Below are 21,235 nucleotides of genomic sequence, written 5' to 3'. Positions count from 1 at the left end.
CCCTGGTGGATAGCCAGCTACACCACGAAGGTCCCTTAGAGTTTTGATTTCTCTTTTGTCAATCAGGAGAAGTGATCTCCTCTCTCAGAACTTATTTTTTAGAAAGCACCTTTAGAAAGGGAACAAACATTTAAGCAGTATTTGTGACTACATACTCAGAGGCCTTTTCTTGTATGTTGAGTAGCATACAGGTCTATCAATCAGAACTGTTTTCCTCACATAAAATGTGTGGGCTTATTCCCACGCCATCCAGTTCATTTCTCTGTACACTTAGTGGGTGTCCTATAATTTAATTCTGACACTAACTGGCCGGAGTTAGTGGGAAACCTCATAATTTAAGCATTCTGTCCTACAAGACTGTATCCATTACAGATGTTCATCACAAGTCTAGAACAGCCATACTTCTGAATGACCAACGGGATATGGAGTTAAGGACTCCTACAACCCTTTCCACAAGTTCAAAAACATGCACAACAGCTCACAGACAGAACTTAGAAAACAACCTTACTTCTATTCCTTGCTCCTTGTAAAGGGACACAGCTCAGGGGCAGCCAAATGGAAAAGATTCAGAGAGCCAAACATAAGGGCAGGAGCGCCCATGATGTTTCTGGGCTATTGGGAACTCCTGTGTCTCCCAACCTAGAGGCTCTCTCAACCCTGTCACAGGGGTATTGTCACAGCTGAGCGAATCACTGACCATTGGTGGTTAACTTCCTTTCCAGACCCTTTCCCCTCTGTGGTGGTCTGGTTTGCATCTGAAAATTTCAACCTTCTGATGAAAGCCTTGGTCTTTCCAGGGACTGAATCCCAACCTGAAGTCACCCAGGGGCCTACTAATCAAATTTTTATTAGAACAAAAGACAACGAGTCAGCTAGGAAATTGTGAGTTTTAGAAGCTCAGTTAGGAGAGACTTGGACAAGGACCAAGCAGGCATTCTTTAATCCACCATAGTCAGTGCAGCAATGATTGACAGCTCGGCATGTGTGAATTGAAAGTCATTTTGATCCTTCCCAGGGCCTCTGACTACTTCTACTCTTAAGTCTTGTGATCAAAGCAAATAAAATGCGGCCAATAAAGTGTCACAAAAAAATGACCCCATCGTCACTTTCCTTCAACACTGTACTTTGTTCTTGTCCATTGTCTGGTCAGTTTATATTACTCTGAAAGTCCCATGAGGGTTCCCATCCTTAAAACTTATGTTAGCAGAGATACCCGGAGGACCCGAGAGACTCTAGCCACTAAAGGTTATTTCCGATATTTTCTCTTCATGGTCTCTGAAACACAGTGTCTGGGAGAAATGGACTGAATTTTCCATTATGGGAGAAAACAGTGCACTTGGTGTTAATGTGCCACCCATAAAGTGGAAGCCTTTCATAAAGCATAAATGGGACAAAATGGAAGCACATTAGTTTTGGTGGGAGACAGCTTGGATTTCTGAGAGGAAGTTCATAAGTCTCGTCGCTACAGGAGAGGAACATATTTGTTTTTAAAGTGTCATTGATACCTTCTCCCCCAATACCAGACAGAAACATGAAAAATAGTATTTTTTCTTCCTAGGGAATAAAGATGAGATGATCAAAATTTTTGCCCTTTCCAGATATCTTGACATTAGCCTTCTCTAAGGAAATTTTTCTCTAATGGAGAAGGTCCACCTAGAACACCTACATTTTCGCTAGACTCTGTGTGACATCAACACCAGCGTTACGTCACTCTACAGAGTTCCCTCTGTGCCAAACTGATGCATCTTTTCAATCCTGGGCCTTCTGATTGGTTCCCCTTGTCTTCTGTACACTTCTGCCACTTTGGTGTTCATTAACACCAGACCAGAATAAGAATGGCACCTAGTTCTTTTTATTTATTCCTGTATCAAGTAAACACTTTTTGTATATGTGTGCCACATTGTGAATACAAGATGAAGATGTATAACCAGATTCCGAGTTTTATAGTAATCTTACTGTATTTTGAAATATGAAACATATAATTGCTATTTAAATCATAGCCATTCATCTGAAGAATTATCCCAGGCAGGTCTCTGTGGGTATCTGAGTGGGTTGGTAAAGCAGAGATGGCAGAATGCCCTGACCTGTGACTCTCAACTTCCCCACATACAGCTTCAAGAAGGTTTGCACTTCGGAGTCAGCTCCCATGGTAACAGATTTTTTTCTCCCATCTCACACTGAGCTGAACTCTGTCTTCTCTGTAGAAACGGTTTGCCTTATAGCCTCCTTTATCTACATTTTACTTTCCTGTCCTTGACCTTGACCCAAAACATCTCTTGCTCCTTGATTCTTCCCTTTGTCTTCCATTTCACATTGAGACTACTAGGAAGCCCTTCCAAGTGTATTTGATTTGATTGTGATTTCCCATTTCTCTTTTAATCCCTGCTTCAAATGTACTCCACACGTCCACGTGGTGATGGTAGCTTCCTGTGAGGTCTAGAGATTATTCTTTGTACAAGTCTAAGAAAATCAGTTACTAGTGTAAGTTAGCTCACACCACCCCACCCTCTGTGCCCGGGACATGGTAGAAATCAGGGCCCCCATAAGTAGTTATCCGTCCAGCCTCACCTCTGACCCCTCACCGCTCATTCACTCCCACTCTCCAGGGACCACACACAGACCGTGTGTGTTCTAGGTTAAAGTTATCACTTCAGCTGCTCTTGTGCTGATGACCAAGCCCGGAATGTTCTTCCCTGGAGCTCTTCATGGCTAATTGTCCTTCTTCCTTTAAGGGCTTACTCAAGTCACCCTTCTGCGAGATCCATCCTGACCACCTGTCTCAAGAACCAGCTTTCACTGCTTCAATCATCCCTTTATGTTACTCTTCTACCTTTGGCCAGGACACTTATTCCTTTCTTAAATATTATATGGTTTGTTTCTTACACCTTCTGTTTGTTGTGTAATGATTCTATGGGCTCGGCTATTATCCCCAGCTCTTGCTAATGAGTTGTGCTCTGAAGGGAAAGGTGGCATTTCCAGTAATAGAGTTAAATTGCTTGTGTCCGGCACCATACCGGGATGCTCCCTCTCTCCATAAAGCCGTGATAGACAAAGCAAGAGGAAGCAGCAAGGCCCAGCTGTTATAAGTAAGACTGAGGTTGGAGAGCTGTTTGGCCACACCAGGTAGCCTAACCACCGTGATGCATAGAAGATGGAGACCCAAAGTTCAACATCACCAAGTCAGGGATTTCAGGCTTTTCCTAGTTACTACACACAACATCTGCGAATGTGCTGAAAAGCGACTGGTCTGAAAATAAAACGATAGATTTGCATGCTTTACCTAAAGCCCCTCAGACACAATCAACAACTGAAGACTGGTAGACAGGAGGCTGTGGGTAGGAGGGGACTATCAGCTTTGTCGGTTATCTGGTTGCTGATTAATCATGCCCCAAATTTTCCTGTTTCTGCTTTTGAAGAGAAGTACCCGAGGTTAGTTTTGGTGGCTCATCCAAACAAGCTGCCTCCAGGGCAGCCGTGGTCAGGCCTGTGGTTCAGACCATCACAAGAGCCAGAGTCTCCCACAGGGCTCGCTGGACCACCGGTCTCCAGTTTTCTCCCCAGTAGGAGTAGGTGGGCCTGGGGAGCCCGGCTGCTACCCGTAATGGTTATGATGACAGTCAAACAGCACCCACACTCCGAGAACCACTGCATTTACCAATGCCAACAGTATTTTAAATCAAGAGATATTTTAAAAATCGTGTCATAGTTTCAAAGGAATATCAAACTAGCCATCACAGAAAAAGGAGAATTTACATATCATTGGGGATTTCAGTTTGGGTCATAGCACATCCCCATTTTCTCGGGAGGCTTCTGGAGTATTCCAGCTGTCCTGGCCCATGCCAATCACATCGTGCCTCCTTTAGTTTACACAGCTGCTCAGCTTCAGATGATAAATTGTGCAGTCTTTCTGCTTATACCTGCTTACCGTCCTTATTTCCATATGAGAAATACTTATATAATGGTTTAAGGCTTAGTTACTCAAAGGTCTTAATCCTAACCAGGTGGCAGCCTCGGGAAAGAGAAAGCCACAGGATGTGATGAGGAAGCCCCAACTCTGCCTAATGACCTTGAATCTTCTTTGCTTTCCATGGGAATCAATGAGGCATAAGTGGGGGCTGGATGTGGGCTGGGGGTGGAAACGGCAGGTGCAGAGAGGTTGAGGCTAGACTCCTCTAACTGGCCCCCAAACCCGAAAGAGTTGGGCACCATCCTTAGCATCCAGAGCAGTTCAGGAAAAGTTCTCAGGGTGAGGTTGAAAAACATCAAAACCACTTACTGAAGAGAACAGGAAGCATCAATTGAGGCATTCCCTCCCCTCTTTAGTGAGAAGAGAAGCAGAACTAATGTTTCTGATAAAAGGTCAGCTTGTGCTCCCAGCTGACTCACAGTCTTACGGGGCCAAAGCGTACCTTTCATCCACCTCACGAGAACTCCTTGAGGCCCACGTTGCTAGGTTGGGATATCTAATATTTAGATATAACCTAAATATCTTATAGGTTAAGTCTGTAGAATACTTCAGTTCCTGCCCGAGGAAGCTCCACTGGGGACCCTTCTTCTTCTAAAGCAGGGAGGATTCCCTGATGTGAGCTGTGGAGTATAGGCCAGGCAGGTGCAACAGGGAGGACAAGTCTCTGTCCTTCTCTCCCCTTATGACAACTTTTGGTTATTTCCAGGCTTTTCATGACTTTCCACACACTAATGCTGACAAAGGGGACAAGAACGCTGACTTTCCAGCCAGACCATCGTGACTGCCTGGCTCTTGACAACCACAAGTATCCTCACCTGCAACCATCTCCTTCTCTTTCTACCTCCAAGTACCTCTGGCTAAGCTTTAGTACAAAAAAAAAAAAAGTAGCCGAATGTGCATCCTCTTTTGACTTGAAGTCATTAGACAACTTAACCCCAGTTTCTCTCCAAAATCCTAGTTTGGGGAACACTGAAATTTGGGGATGGGCAAAAGGAAGCATGAGGGAGAGAGTGACTGCTTATATGAAGTGTGAAAGGCAGAAGACGTTTTTTACCCCCAAAGCTAAAGAGTGGGCAGAATTTACTCATTTTTATTAAGCATTTTCTTTATGGAAACACTATGCTTTCAGGGTAAATAAAACTGACGGTGCTTGCCTCTTAGGTGGCCCAAATTCAACCTGAACTCTTTGTAACTGCTGTCATTGGTACCTACGTAAAACTGTCGGCATGCTCAGGCTGCCATAGGAAAAACGTAGGAGCAGAGTTTCAACAACACAAATTCCTATTCTTACAGTTCTGAAGCGTAATTCCCAAGATCAAATCATGCCACTCTGGTTTCTGGTGAGGACTTTTTCTTGGCTTGCTGATGGTCACTTTCAGTATCTTCGTGGGAGGTGGGGGTGAGGTAGGGAGGGGTGGGAGTTGTAGAGGGGCAAGGAACCCTTGGAAGGTACCGGTTTCCCTCTTTGTACAAAACTTGTAGGCCAATAAATAAATAAATAAATAAATAAATAAATAAATAAATAAATAAATAAATGAATAAATAAATAAATAAAACTGACTTGTAGGCCTATAGGATTAATGCCTTTCCTTCATGGCCTTATTAGCCTTACTTTCTGAAAGCTTGTCAGACAGTCATACTTGAAGGGGGAACTCTGCCAAGGGAATTTTGAAGGACCACAATCTCCTCCCGATCCTGGGCACACTAAGCTAGGAGCTGATGCGGTAGTGGCTGAAGCGCCAGAATATCAAACAGATACAGGAAGGGAAGCTGTTGCATTTTGGTCAGGCTTCTAGGTGTGTGTCAAGAGTGGGCGGTGGGCAGCCTGGTAGGAAGAGGGGGCAGTCCTGGCTCTCTTAATTTACCAGGAGGGGCTGGGCTTTGCCAAGCTCTTTCGAGGGCAGAAGGAAAGGATTCCAGCGATAATGGAGAGAGCAGCAAAGGCAGACGTTTGAGAATCGGAAGCATGAGAGATCAATGAAGGGTCGGCCTGGGACAGATGTCAGGCTTCCTCTTGCTTCTCTAAAGTGGTTTTTAATGCATCTTCCTTTGTGTTCCTGACGTGGGAAGCTAATGGAAGCCGGCTGTGCGTTTATTCCCCCTTCACTCCTGCTCAGTGTCACCTGCCTCCCGCTGGCTTCTAAAGCATCTGTTCCTTTCGGTTCCAGCCCTGCTCACTTCACAGATTCCCACTCATTTCCAGCTCTTTACCCCACTGCTCACGTGACCAGCAGCGCTCTACCTGACCATTACCCCCACCCCCACCCCCACCTGCTTTGAGAGTTAAACATTGAGCTCACCTCCTCTTTAAAAGTAGGAATCCTATTGTTGGGTACTTGGTGTTACTTTTTTTTTTCTGCCCAGATTTCTAAATTGGATGTCATTTCCCACAGAGATACAGACATAGACAGGCACTCCCTTTTATTTCTAGGGGTTCTAGTATGTAGAGTCCAATGCGCTAATTTTAAGGAATCTAAAACAATTTCAGTATACACATGTACACAGACAGGTAAATACACACGCATGCCTTTACATGTATGACAATGTGTTTTCTTGGTGACTGGGTGGGTCACGGGTTATATCAAAGTGGTTCGCTGCTAATTAGCATGAGCCCTGATGAGTCTAATGTCTGTGCAAGCTATTCTCCACACAGTTCAAGAACGTCTTGGCCTAAATCCATGATGCTGCTGAGAAAGACAAGATGATTTTATCCAGAGCGTCATGGGTTTACGTCTGCAGACTGCAGCACATAATAGCTTGAGCACTGGTGAGTAAAGGCATCGTTTGAGTGAGCCTTGGTTGAGGCCACTGTCTCCAGAAAGTCTCCTAATAAATTATGAATACGATATTGGAGAGTACATGATTAAACCATTAGCAAAATTGTTTTATTGCCTCCGTTGACAAGGAGATAGATGTGTCATCTTGGGGAAGGCGGTGTCAGGAAATGTCTAAACAAGCACAGCTTAAAGGAAGACAGTTGCAAAAAAGGACCAAGACGTTCTTGAAGCTCATTTTGGCTGACATAGCAATGATGCTCAAGAAGATTTGGGGTTCTGATCCTTACTCCACAACCTCCTATCTAGGGCATGTCTATCTAATCATGTAGTCTCTCTCCAGCTTGGCTTTCAGATTATAATGTGGGGGTATGAGGGTACCAAACATACATGTGGTGGGTAGATGATATGAAGAATATGGTTGGGCATGATTTGAACATGGCTTGGGTGTGGTCCCCAGAGGTTCATCTGTTGGAAGCTCAATTTCCTAGATGGTGTCTTAAGAGATGATGGACCTGTTGGGAGGTGAGGACAGTGGAGGGTGACTGAGTTATAGGGAACATCATCCAAAGTAGGAATTAAGATAGTTCTCTGGAGATCCTCTGTTTTCTTGAGAAGAAAACTTGTTACAGACAAAGCAAAATGGACTCTTCGCTTTACTGTGGCTTCCTATTTTACCATGCCATTTCTCTATTCCATAAGTAGTATTTCTATGGTGTACCATCCACCATGATGTGGCATAACCAAGAAGGTCCTTGCCAGAGCCTATGCTGCTTGGGTTTTCAACTTCCAAAGCTGTAAACTAAGTTTAGCAGTGGTGGCATACACCTTTAATCTTAGCGCTCTGGAGGCAGAACCAGGTGGATCTTTGAATTCAAGCTCAGCCTAGTCTACAGAGCTAGTTTCAGGACATTCAAAGCTATAAAGAGAAATCTTTCTCTAAAAACAAACAGACAAAGAAACAAACCCTATAAACTAAACAAACCTCTTTTCTTTATAAATAACTCTAGCCTCAAGGGTTTCATTAGAGCAATAGAAAAGAAATGAAAAAGTCAAACATTAGGCACAGAGTTTGGATCACTGGAAATATTCAATCAATATTAGTAATCATTATCGTGCATGGGTATAGCATCTTTTATCCTATTATATTTTGAAGATCACATTTCTAAGACACCCAGAAAGGCAAAGAAAATAACATAGAAATATCTTCATTTATTTCCACTTACTATTATGGTTATCCCTTAGGGAATACTAATTACCCAATGGTGTGTCAGTGTTCATCAACAAAACTTCCTAATGATAGATGTGTTCTATATGTGGGCCCTCTCTCCACATATATCTAAGGTGACTGATAATTTGGGTTTTTATTTTACTTAATACTAACTTATATTAAATAGAAGGATTAGAACAAGCATAATTAATGTCTCTCAAAACATTCTTGAGCAGAGAAATATCATTTATTAATTAAATTGAAATATGAAGAACAGAGAAATTCTGTCTCATTTTCCCACCTCTTATGCCCATGTACCTAGAGGGTCTTAATAGTTTCTAATATTCTCCAAGATTTCATAAATCAGTAGACATGTTTTATGGAACTACGTATTAATGTGAGAGCCATCCACATTCTGGCCAAGAACTCGATCACTGAACTTTATTCCAGCTACTGCTTTTGAAAATTTGAGAGTTGTCTAGCCTGACCTTTGTCTCATCCTATAGCTAAGCATGTCCTGAAACCCAAGGTCCTCTTGCCTCAACCTCCAGAGTAGATGGGGTGAGGCCTGGGCTGCGGGACCAGCCCTCAATATACTTGTCAGTATGTTGTGGCTTTGTTTGCAGAGTTTTGTTGCTATAGAAATTATGCTCAAATGACTAATTTTGATGATGTTTTGAAATGTGAAAATCAGGATATGCTCCATAACAATTATTGTTAATAAGACAGAATATGCACATTTAACATATATATGGTTTAGTTTGGTTAAGCATATACCTATCAGTAGCTTTTGTGAACTTTAACAACTCTGCCAGTAAGATCAAAGAAGCCCATTTTGCTGATACTCCTACTGAGAAGGTGGTTATACAGTATAGTATACGACACTGTTGTTAATATCCTACTGTAAAACCTAGAACTTTCTATTAAGGAGCACTTTTTATAAATGAATAAAACAAAATTAATCACATGCTGAGACTTAGCATGTCTTTGTAGTTTTCACTTTTTTAGTTCTATGCTAGTCATATATTTAAAATGATATTAAAATTTTATTTCCTAGTTAATGAATAAATCATGTATATTATCCAAATGACTTAAAAACTTTCCAGCTAGGCTATAAAGCAGTGGCTCCCAAATGTAAAACCGTTAATGTTCTTTCTGAAAATCTGTTGTTAGGCCACAAACAAATGAGAGAAATAATTATAAAAGATTATCTTGTCTTCTGCAATTATGCCCTTTTAAATGTTCTGGTATTAAAACAACTGTTCTTAATGTGAGCAAACTTGTATTAGTCATAGAGGTTCTTTGGTATATATGGGATATGCTGAGACAAGCCATGGCTTCTTTTAATCACGATTCTTGGCCATGATCAGCTCAGTTAGAGTACCAACGAGGAAGGCTCTTTGATGATCCACAACCATCAAGTGTCTGAGAAGTCCAGATGTGGAGGAGAATAGACTTTAGAATTAGATACCGTCAAAAGAAATTCTCGACTGTTGTTTTCAAACTGTGTGTTCTAAGACACTTCACTTCAAAGTCCTTTGACCTCTACTGTACCACATGTAAAATGGAAAACCCCTGAGAATCAGAAGCAGAATTGTCATTCAGTGGGAGAGTGCTTGCCTACTATGTGAAAGGCCCTTAGTTCCTCTTCCTCACTGCCACTGCGACTCCCCCCACGAAAACCATAAAAAAAGACCAATCAGGGCCAGGGACATGTCTCTGTGGGTAGTGGCTAAAAACTCTAGGTTTAGTTACTTTCTTTAAATTGCGGTGATAGGACACCTAGACTAAGAAAACTTACAAAAGAAAGTGTTTATTGGTTCCATAGTTTCAGGAGTTAGAATCCATGACCATTATGGTAGAGAACATGGTATTTAGACCAGCAGGAGTGGTACTGGAGAGTTTACACCTTAAGATATAACCATGAGACAGAGAGTGAGGTACTGGGAATGCCATGAGTATCTGAAATCCCAAAATTGATCCTCAGTGACATACTTCATCCAACAAGGTCACACCCCTAATCCTTTCCAAATGGTGCCACCAGCTGGGAGCCAATTATTCAAATATATGAGCCTATGGGAACTGGTTTCATCCAAACCACCGTAGCTCTCAAGTCTAAGGAGCAAGTTCCATCCCCAAAACCCATCCAAAAATCTCACATCTATAATCCCAGCATTCCAAAGATGAGAACAGAGGCAGAGACAGGAGGATGGACCAGAGATTCTTAAGCCAGCTAGCCTGGAGTACACAGCACAGCAGCAGAAATAAGAGAGATCCTCATTAACAGAGTGGTAGGCAAAAATCAGCTTCCAAAAGTTGTCTTCTGATCTCCACGTTCACACACACACACACACACACACACACACACACACACACACACCAGAACTCTAAGAGAAAGAAAACTAACCAATATGGAGTTTCTGATACCAACTCCTCTTGAATAGGGAGTCAGTACTCTAGTGTACTTCTTTTCCTTAACCTAGTAATGGAGTGAGTCTTCGTTATGTGCCTTGTACATGAATATTTTGGTAGGCAGTTTCCAAAGTTATGTGATAATCTACTAAACACAAATCTAGGCAGCTCTGTCTGAGAAGGAATTTTGTTTACAAAGTCTCATAGTTGTTCATTGGATACGAACATGAATCTAATGGACCACTTTGATGAGATGAGATTATCAAGAGGAACCCCTTCTCTTGCTGGTTGGATATGAGAGAGTAAGATGGACTCTGCCACGCATGGAAGGAAGCCATCATCTGCTGGTAAGTTGCCTCTGGATGTCACCAAAAAAACAGCCTCAGAGAGACCTTTTGGCACTGAGCTTAGGACTTGTGGTAGTTTGAATGAGAATGGCCTCCCATAGGCTCCTCTGTATTTGAATGTTTTAGTCACTAGTTGGTGGACTATTTAGGGAAGGATTAAGAGGTGTGGCCTTGTTGGAGGAGGTTTCTCACTGGGGAGTGGGGTGAGTTTTAAGTTCTCAAAAGTCCATGCTAGGCTCAGTCTCTGTCTCCCCATTTCTCTGCCTCTTTGCCCCATCTCTCCGCCTGCTACCCACCAGGGTGATCATGGACTACGCCTCTAAAACTGTAAGAAAGCCCTCAATTAAATGATTTGCTCTGTAAGAGTTACTCTGATCTGCCAGGCAGGGTGGCACTTGTCTTTAATTACGGCAATTGAGAGGCAGAGGCAGGCAGATCTCTGTGAGTTTGAGGACAGCTCTAGGACAGTCAGCTGTAATAGAGAGAGATCCTGTCTCAAAATGCTAATAAATAAACATAAGGAAGAAAGAAAGAAAGAAAGAAAGAAAGAAAGAAAGAAAGAAAGGAAAGAGAGAGAAAGACAGAAAGACAGAAAGACAGACAGACAGACAGACAGACAGAAAGAAAGAATGAATGAATGAATTTCCTTGGTCATGGTATCTCTTCACAGCAATAGAACATTAATGAAGATCATACTTTAACCCTACAACCCAAAAAAAATTGAATTTGCAACATCCTAAAGTAATTGAGCTGAATCTTCCCCTATTTGAACATCTAACTTGATTCTCTACTTGGTCTTCTAAAAAAGGACATAGCTACCCCACTTCTTGATTTGATTTCTTTTTTCCTTATTATAGATTGGACCCAGGGCCTTATGCCTTCTACGCAGTTGTGCTACCTCTGATAGCTTTGAGATAGCCTAGACAGAACCCAATCATGCAAGACTTCCTTCCTTCTTAACAAACTTCGAGGCAGTTAGTTGACCTTGTTTTAATCCTAAGTTTATGATGCTTGGATCTGTGTTAATGAGCCATATCTGCTATGTATGTAATGAAATCGAATGGTTTATGTTTTAAAAGGTAATATTATTTGGAAAAGAGTAAGCCCCTCTTAATTTTTCACAGAATACCGATGCTCCTATCTACACTATAAATAAGAAGTGAGAGTTCTTATCTTCCAAGGGGCAGATGGAAGGAGAAACATCATTTCTCTCCCTCAACATATCACCAAGGACTCCAGAAATGCATAGCTCTCTCACTCCGTCTCTTTTGGTTTGTTATAGATGCTCTGTGGTGCAGCAACCCAGCCCCACTTACCACGGGCTTAGCTAAGATTCTAGAAGTAACAGTGAATGAATCTTCGGCTTGATCCACAGCAACTCCTGAAGGCCTGCAGCTGTGAAGAGCTTTCTTCCTTATTTCAGCTGCTGAGTTTCCTTTCTCTTAGCTTTTCCATGTGGTTCTGGGGACAGGGGTAGCCACTCTACCCTTGCTGATCTTGACTTGGAGCAGTAATCTTTATATACTCCTCAAGATAAATCTCATGTAACTGGGATTATTCTGACTAGTTACTTGGACATTCAACCAGATTCTACCTTCCAGTGTCTTCCACGTGAAAACAAACCAATGCCTCCAGACTTCGTGAAAATCCCATCTAATAAAAACACAACGGTCTGCATATAACCTAAAGTAACTATTGATAGATGTCTCTCTTTGTGTGGGAAGCCTTGCGTGTTTTCCCATGTTGATACAATAACTTGGGTTAACATTTATGTGTCCAGCCCTGAGCAGGCATTTTATGTGTCCTAAATTGCTTACTTGTAAGAGTCTTTCTCTGAGAAAGGTACCCTAACTTCTGCTTCTGACCTGGTGCCTTTTGTGAGAGTGAGTGACAGACTATCTAAATAACTGAGCCCAAACACATAGCTACTAAGTGGAGGGATTCACATCTCAAAAACTGTGATCTCCAGGTTGTGTATTTACTGCTTATATTACCCTGAGATGAGACACAATTTCTCCCAGTCAATGTATGCAAAGCACACTGCTCAGCAGAAGATGAAGGGCCCTTCCATCACAACAAATCATGTCTGCTCAGAGAGACAAACACACAAATACAAGAAAAGTATTCCCCCTTTTCTTAACACAGCTATTGGCAATAAAAATGAGAAATGAGAGTGTGCTTTCAAACCTCTGCCTGAAGCCTAGAAAATTCACGGAGGCGCCGTAAAACAGACAGCACAGTTTAGGTCATTGCAACAAGACAGAAAATTTTAGTTCAACTTGTGAGATAAGCGGGACTTGGAAGGTGATGCCCTGGAACCCTGTTCCGTGTAACACACCCTTAGATCCCAAGGGCCATTTCCAAATGCTAGGGTTGAAACTGGCAGGAAAACCTCCCTTGGTCCTGGGCTATGTGTTACTCTCGGTGATGCCATGAATTTACACTATGTTTGCACATAGGTGTATATGGTTAAAATACACAAGAGGTATTTTTTTTTTCTCTCTAGCAAAAACAGATTCAGCTTTTGTATCACGGTGTTCCGGAGGGGTTTTGAAAACAAGCAGAACCACTGTCAGGCTGCTGACACACCGTGTTTCAGATGCTTGAGCACCCTGAAGCTCTGCCAATCACAATGTGTCCTCAATAATGTAGCATGTGTGCCCATTATAGAGGATTCTCGGAGGGTCCAGGCTAAAGAAAACAGCTGCTAAATCGGGTCTATTTTGAAGATAAATACACACTTCACTGAATTTAAATTAAGAGTCCAATCCAAGGGTCTTCATCTCCTACCCGAGTATGGTGATAGCTAACAGCTATCTCTCTCTTCCGCCCCTCAGTGTGCACCTCCTGTCTCTCCCACCCTCCAGTTCAGTTTGCATGCTTCCCACAGAGGCTCTTAATCTAGATCCATGATGGAATTTGGTGGTCCTTAAGTATAGATGAGAATTTTATATTTATTTATTTGTTTATTACCAAATTTTAAACTGAAACTTACCATTTCCTTTTAACACAAGTGGAGATGAACTTTAGTATTATGTGCGCTAGTTTTGCCCTTGCTGTGAAACAAAAACCGCAGATGTTTCTCTGTCTCATTACAGTGTTAGCAAATCTCCTCAAATGCCATTTGTGCCTATTGCCAACTCAGATTAGGATGGTTATTAGACTTGCTGTTAGATCTAATTTTTAATGAGCTAGTAAAGAAGCCAGTGCATATTACAGGCTTGTTTTCTGATGTTGACAACTGTATTTCTAAAAAGTTAGTCTCCTTTGAAATCTTCTTTACGTATACTTATTTCCTCCTGAGAAGGAAGCCGTTAGGCTTTGTAGATTGCTAAAGACACCTGTGGTGCCCACACCCAAGTCAGAGCCCTTGCTCTAGAATTAGGTGTACAGCAGCACTTTCCCTAGGAGTTCTCACACTGGTGAACATTATCTGCGCTTGTCTGGTTCCATACAGCCCCTACAAGTCACATATGGGTGTGGAACAGTTCACAGGGGACTAGCATGACAGGGGAAGTGAGGTTTTAACACTTGCCTGCAATAGTGACATGCTGGGGGTATCATATTATTGAGAGTTCAGGTCTAGAAGGTGTATGGTAGGCATGTCTAATAAATGGCTAACAATAAATAAGAAAACACGGAAAGTTTGAATAACAAAAACCTATCACTGAAAGTGCCAATGGCGTGCCTCCTGTGGACAGAGCCATCGTGGGTTAGGGAATATTCACTGAAGAGGGGTCATTTAAAGAGCGGAGACCTACAGGTTGAGAAATATCCTCCTATAGGAAGAAATGAAGGGAGGTGATGTTAGGCGGAGGGATGAGAAACACAAGCATCTCAGAAAGTCACCTGCTACATGTGCGAGACTGGGAAGGCACAGGTACCTAGAGAGCAGGACGGAGGGGCTGCAGTAGGGCAGGGAGACAGAGGAGAACTGGGGCCAGACTGCCACGGTTCAGTCAACTAATATACAGAATTTGAGCAAGGCGGTGGTGGCACATGCCTTTAATCCCAGTGCTCGGGAGGCAAAGATGGAAGATCTCTGTGACTTCGAGGCTAGCCTAGTCTACAAAGTGAATCCAGGATAGCCAGGGCTGTTACACAGAGAAACCCTCAGGGGGAAAAACTGAACGATGTTTTTTATCCAGTCATAGTAGGATACCACCAGAGGTCTTTTAAATGTACAACTTGATATTATCAAAATTTTCTAAAACTCACACTGGTGATTTGAACTGTAGAAGGCACAGTTTACAGAAAGCATGTTAAACATCTGGGCTTTTTTTTTTCTTCAGGGGAAAAAAATGACTGACATGTGTTCACCAGGAAGGCTGGAATGGATGTTGTCTAACACCCTGGTGATCTTTTTGCTATTCTATGGAGCTAGCCTTCACCTAATTTTCCCCAAATCCTGAGCATTGTTTAGGACCTAATCCTGAGCTTTGTCTCTCAGTGAATATAACATTCACTATGAAAGAGGTTCCATGTACTTTGCATCCTCCATCAACAGGCTCTTCTAACCTGATGCTTATACAAATCCTTCCTGCCCAGACCCTTACCCTGAGCTGTCAGTCAATAGAATTCATTCTTATTGTAAATGTCTTTGCTTTACTACTTTGCAGGGGAGTCTCAATGTAGTCACCCCTGAAACTTTGTTGTGAAAATTGTCACATGGAGACATTCCCCCAAAGTTTTACTGTGCTTAAATGTATAAGAAAAATAAACCATGAAGTCAGACTCTGGAAGTTTTGATCCAGCACCTGTTAAAGTGTTGCTGACCTGAGTTTCATTCTTCACTGCACAGGGAAGGTTTCACTGCCAGCTCTGATGCTTACAGGGACCACATTATTGGGCTGTAGGATGAAGGCTGGGACCCAGTTTGAATAATTATAGGAGTCCAGGTATGAGCTGGATGACAACTTTGTATAATGCTCATTGCAATAGGAATGGCTAGGATCTATAGAAAGTCTAGACAAAATGAGCAACATCTTCTAAGGGATTGCAAGAAAGATAGGAATACATAATTCCATAAGTAATGCCACTGACCAAGATAACATTGGGATGGGCAAGTTTAGGTTGAAAAACCGACAGTTCCATTTTAGGTATGCAAATGAAGATGCAAGCTTGGAATTTGAATAATGGAAAAATTTGTGAGTTGCGGTCAAAATGGCCTTATAAGATATTGGGTGAAGGCCATTTGTGATCAGCCCAGGCAGGCAGAGCAGGAACTCCAGAGGAGTGGCATGTATGGCTAGCATCTAAGTAGGCTGTTTGTCCCCTGCAGATAAAATTCATTCTCTGCTTCAGGCAACATGAACAAATTGCAAGGACTCAGTCTCTGGAGAGCCAGCACACATTGATAGAGAGTATGCTACTTGTGAAAAGACACAAATGGGTAGAGGCAGGAAGAGAGAACACCGAGAGCTATTAACTGCCACCAGGTTCACGCAAAACCCCCAAAGACAGATAAGATCTGTTGTTCCACAGGGAACAACACTGGAAGGCCAACACAGTCAAGCAGACCCAAGTTAAAATCCTGACACTAATACTGGCTCTATAACTCTTGAACAAGGGAAGACTTAAGCCTATAATGCATAATACTTGCTACCCAACGCAGAAGACATGCTCTAAACACATCAGCTCTTAACATGAAATACCGTTCTCAGTGTTAGGAAGCAGTTGCTGTGCCATAGGCTTATCTCAGGTATGAGAGGAAGTTTAGAGATACTTTTTTCCTGGACTGGCTCCAGGTTTCCTATCGAAACCTATGTATCTCAGGTATGTACAAAAGCATTGGCTCCTGGCTTGAGAACTACCTGAGCTGGGCTCTATTCCTTACTTCACATCGATGTTTCTCCAAAGATCTTTCCAAAGAATTCACATTTCAATGACTTTCTAAAAGCTGAATACAGCACGCTCCTGCTTCCTAGTCTGTCTTCTGCTCTCTGCCAGGCGAATACAGGTGTCTCCATTTCCCCTTTCAAATCAATACAGGCTCCAGGGAAGTTTTATCTCCGTTATTTTCCCCTTTCCTCTTCCAGCCAACCTTAGTCCCTCCAGGAAACTTCACCAGCTTACTCAGCATCCAGGGCTGTTGTCTCTGAAACCTGCCGTTAAACATGTACGTTAGCCAGCGCCCTGCTGAGTTGGCTTTCTCTGCACATCCTATATAATAAACCTCCAGCCACTTGGCATGGAAGACACAAAGAAATGGTAGACAATTTATTTATCCCAGCTAATCGATAGGAAACCTGGAGCCAGTCCAGGAAAAAAGTATCTCTAAACTTCCTCTCATTTCTTGGAGTACTTTCTCTCCATCTCTGTTTAGTGTGTGCACAGGTGATTCATGGCCCATGGGGGATGCTTCAGATGCGCAATCACCAAAGCACAAGGGCACTTTGCAGAAATCAGAGTAAACAGGTTCAAATAACACACATTCTCCTCTCTCTCTTCCTACCCCTCTATTCCTCCTCCTTTTCTTTCCTTTTCCTTCCCTCCTCCCTTCCTCCCTTTTTCTTTCCCTATCATTTTCCTGCTTTATACATAGTTGATAATTAGCCGGGGAGCCTCTGTAGTACAGTTCACAACACATAGGTGCTCTTTTGGTTAACGTCAGCATTTCCTAAGGTTAGAGGCCCTGACTTTCTGAACTGTGCTCACCAGGTGCACTTATTCAGAAACAGTAAAATCAGCAGTTTGAGTTTTCTCTAGGCCAGACGAGAAGTGGGAGAGGGCTGGCTCATTCTCTGCTTTTAGCTCATGCCTCTCCTAAAGTGTGCATGTTACATGATGAATACATCTACAGAACTCTTATCAACTTGGACTCCAAACTGATACAATGTAACAGTGATACTTAATGTAATTGTATACTTAATGTAATGTAAGACTTAATGTAATAGTGATAGGAGCCAAGAGACATTTTTATACAAATCTGTCGGGTACTTTGCCAAATTCACTATCACTCTCCTTTTTCTCTCCCTTTCCATCATTCTAATTAATCTGCATAGACACCTTCCTTCTACCTTCATGCCCTGTATGCATGTTTGATTCTATGCATCCACATAAAGATTAGGATCCACAAATATGATAAAGCATGCATTATTTATCTGACTGGTGTCTGACTTATTTCACTTATTACGATATCTCTGGTTGCATCCGTTTTCCTAAAAGTGGCATACTTTCATTCTTTGTGGGTGAATAAAATCCTATTGTGACTAGGCACTGCCGTTTTATAAATCCATTTTCCTGTTGATAAATACCCAGGCTGATTTAATGAGGAGGCTTTTGTAAATGGTGTCGGAATGTGCATAGTTGTGCCAGGATTACTGTGGTGTGCTGACTTGGAGTCTTTGGGGTGCAAAGCTGGGCAGATTCTTTTCTCTCTTGTTTCTCCATTTGTCAGCCTTGCACATCCTTGTGACATCGTGACAATTACAAAAACTATCTGGTAGGATGTTTTGACCTTTTTTCTTCATTAGGCTGTGACAGAGTCTAACGAAGAGTGAGATGTCGCTTGCCTGGCTCTTTACAATGCCACCAGCACAGCCATTTGTTTCAATTAGCTACGTCAGAGGTGCCTAGCCTCTTTCCAGAGGTGTAGGGAAAGATGATGAATGGGCATAGCATGCCAGGATCTTAAAAAGTGCTCAAAAAAAAAAAAAAAAAAAAAGCCCTGCAAAACCTAACAGTGGTCTTCTCTACCCGGACAGATGCCCAAACATGCATAGTCATGTAACTGTTGGCTCAAGTTCACTTGGCTATAGTATATTGACAACCTCACTTCAGTCCTTAATTGCTACCATTTCTGGTCACTTTTCTCTCTGTACTTCCCTGGGTCCATTAGCTCTATGTGTTATTTTACTGTAATGCAAATGCATTTTTTCAAACCGGCCGAGGCTTGTTTTCCCCAGTGGATGGAGAACTGCTTACAGGCAATTACTGCTTCTTCTCTACTCGCATCACAGAATCTAGAGCTTCACCCACTGAAGGCACGGCACTGCGGAGTTAATCAAAGGCCCTTCTGAGCCTTTCCGGGCCCTTGTGATTTGTGCGTGGCTGATGAGTTTCTTCCTCATTTCTACAAACTAGAATTCTGCGCATTATTTTAAGGGAGGCAGAACTTTGATCTACAAGTCATTAACTCACCTTGCTCAGTCTACTTGAAGGCCAGGACTTAGATGATATCATACACGGGCCCAATTTTGCAATCGGAAGCCCCAAGTTAGCTGATAAAGTGCTCCAATTGTCTTTTAATGACACCAAAAGGCCTGCTCTATCCATGTCCGAGGCTCAAAAGGATCCAAAGTCAAACCAAATGAACAAGATGCTCAGGTGCATTTGTTCTAATGAATTAAACAGATTAGGATGCTGTATATATGGTCCCTGCTTACATTCACATCTATGGATGTGGTTCTTAGATTATGTTCATGACCAATAGGGAATCATTGGCTGAACATAATGCTAAGTCTCTACAAATGCTCATTTTTGGATCTGCTCACAGAATATTTTATATTTTAATAGTTTATTTGGTTTTCTTTTCATTTAAAAAAATCATCATCGTCATCATAATCATCATCCCTTTTTTATGTCTGTGTACCCTATCTACGCCTTGTGCCTTTGGAGGTCAGAAGAGGGGTGTTGAATCCCTTGAACTGAAGCTACAGATGGTTGTTAGCCATCGTTTGGGTACTGGAACTTGAACTTATGCTCTCTGCAAGAGCAGCAAGTGCTCTTCATCACTGAGCCATCTCTACAGTCCCTTTTCACTTTTTAAATATTCTTTTACATTTTCTTTACATGCTCGTATGTGTATCATGTATGTGCCTAAATGCCAACGGAGGTCAGAACAGGGCATCAAATTGCCTGGGACAGAGTTACAGATGGTTTTGAGCCACAGCGAGAATACTGGCAACTGAATCTGGGTCTTCTAGAAAAGCAGCCAGTATTCTTAACAACTGAGCCACCTCTCCTGCCCTGTTACTTTTTATTTGAACAGTAGATTCCACTCACCTTGTATTCTGCTGAGCTGTTAACAATATAGTTTAATGGTTCCCAGAGCTTTAACATTTACTATCTAGGATTTTTGAAAGTTACTGGCAACATGGATTAATGTTTCTTCTGATGCTCTTTGGTTCTTAGAGGTAGATGAAAGGGTTTATGAGTTTTTAGAAGGTTTGTGCTATGGAATATTCTTTTGCACTGTGTGAATATATGTCACTGAGACTGATTAAATAAAGAAGTTGGCTGGCCAATAGCTGAACAGAATAAGGTTAGGCAGGAGCGCCAAACTAGGAGAATGCTGAGGGGAAGAAGGTCAGAGTCTGGAGTTGCCAGACAGATGCAGAGGGGGTAGAAGATGAATGTGCCATGGGGCTTCTTCTGTGGGTAGTGTGGGGGCTTCTATCGGTAGTATGGGGGCTTCTGTGGGTAGTGTGGGGGCTTCTCTGGCTGACAAAACTCAGCATATTAACTCTAATGTGCTGTGGGCCATGCTTTGGTATGGTGGAAATGGTTTGGTGCTAGTATCTTTGGAGGACCAATAGACAACAAGCCTTTCCAATGAAAGAACTCCAAATTTACTCCTGACTTCAGCGATGGTTCCTTTTGTTTCTTGTTTGTAGCCCGTGGTACATTTATATATACCCTTAAGCAACCTTAATCTTTGGTTTCCTCCTACGTTTTCAAAATATGACCTCTTTCTCATTCTTTCCTGGGACCTTTCCAAAGTCTGAGGGAATCTAGTAACTTGGAGAGGAACTCACAAGTCTTTTGTCCTTCCCCATAAAAACAGAGACAGGCTTACTTAGCAGAGCTCCTAACCAATGTCTAAAGCCAGAGATCTTTATGGCTCACACTGTACTTAATTTGATAGACTCCCAGTGAATTCCTATTAGACATTTCACCACTTTTCATCTCTTGGGGAAACCTAACTATACCACCAAGACTTACAATAGCATGTCTCTATCTTCCTGCCCACAGAGTAACACAAAATACCTTGGACATAAGTCTTCAAGACTGTTCCTATTGTTCTTGGGTTATAAAACCATTCCATTTTCTTTTCTTTCTTTCATTGTTTGCTTTTGGTTTTTCAAGACCAAGTTTCTCTGTGTAGGCCTGGTTCTCCTGGAACTCACTCTGTAGACTGGCTGCAAACTCTACATACATTGCTCTGATGATATATTTTAGCATTTTTCCGTACCTGGCATGCTCTCTTTTATGTTATTTGTATTACTCTTGCTGTTGTTTAATGCTCCTGTTCTCAGAGCAATTCTAGATTCATGCAGTGCTGAAAAGGTGCAGAGATTTCCCACATGTACCCTGCCCCTAGACACACATAGCCTATCCCACTAGCTACTTCTCCCACTACAGTGAGCACTTGTGACATCTTCTGCCTCTCTAATCATTCACCGTCATCAAGCAAGTCCACAGGGCTTGCTCTCGGCATTTGCATTTTGCATGGCTTGTGTAGAAATGCATCATCACATCACAGCTTACCATGTAGGACCACCTCACTGCCCTAAAAGTTCTC

The sequence above is a fragment of the Alexandromys fortis genome, unplaced genomic scaffold (genome assembly GCF_014885135.2).
Source record: "Alexandromys fortis isolate MF-2015 unplaced genomic scaffold, M_Fortis_MF-2015_v1.1 scaffold_10, whole genome shotgun sequence".
In the NCBI taxonomy this organism is placed as follows: Eukaryota; Metazoa; Chordata; class Mammalia; order Rodentia; family Cricetidae; genus Alexandromys; species Alexandromys fortis.
This window is presented reverse-complemented; position numbering follows the sequence as displayed.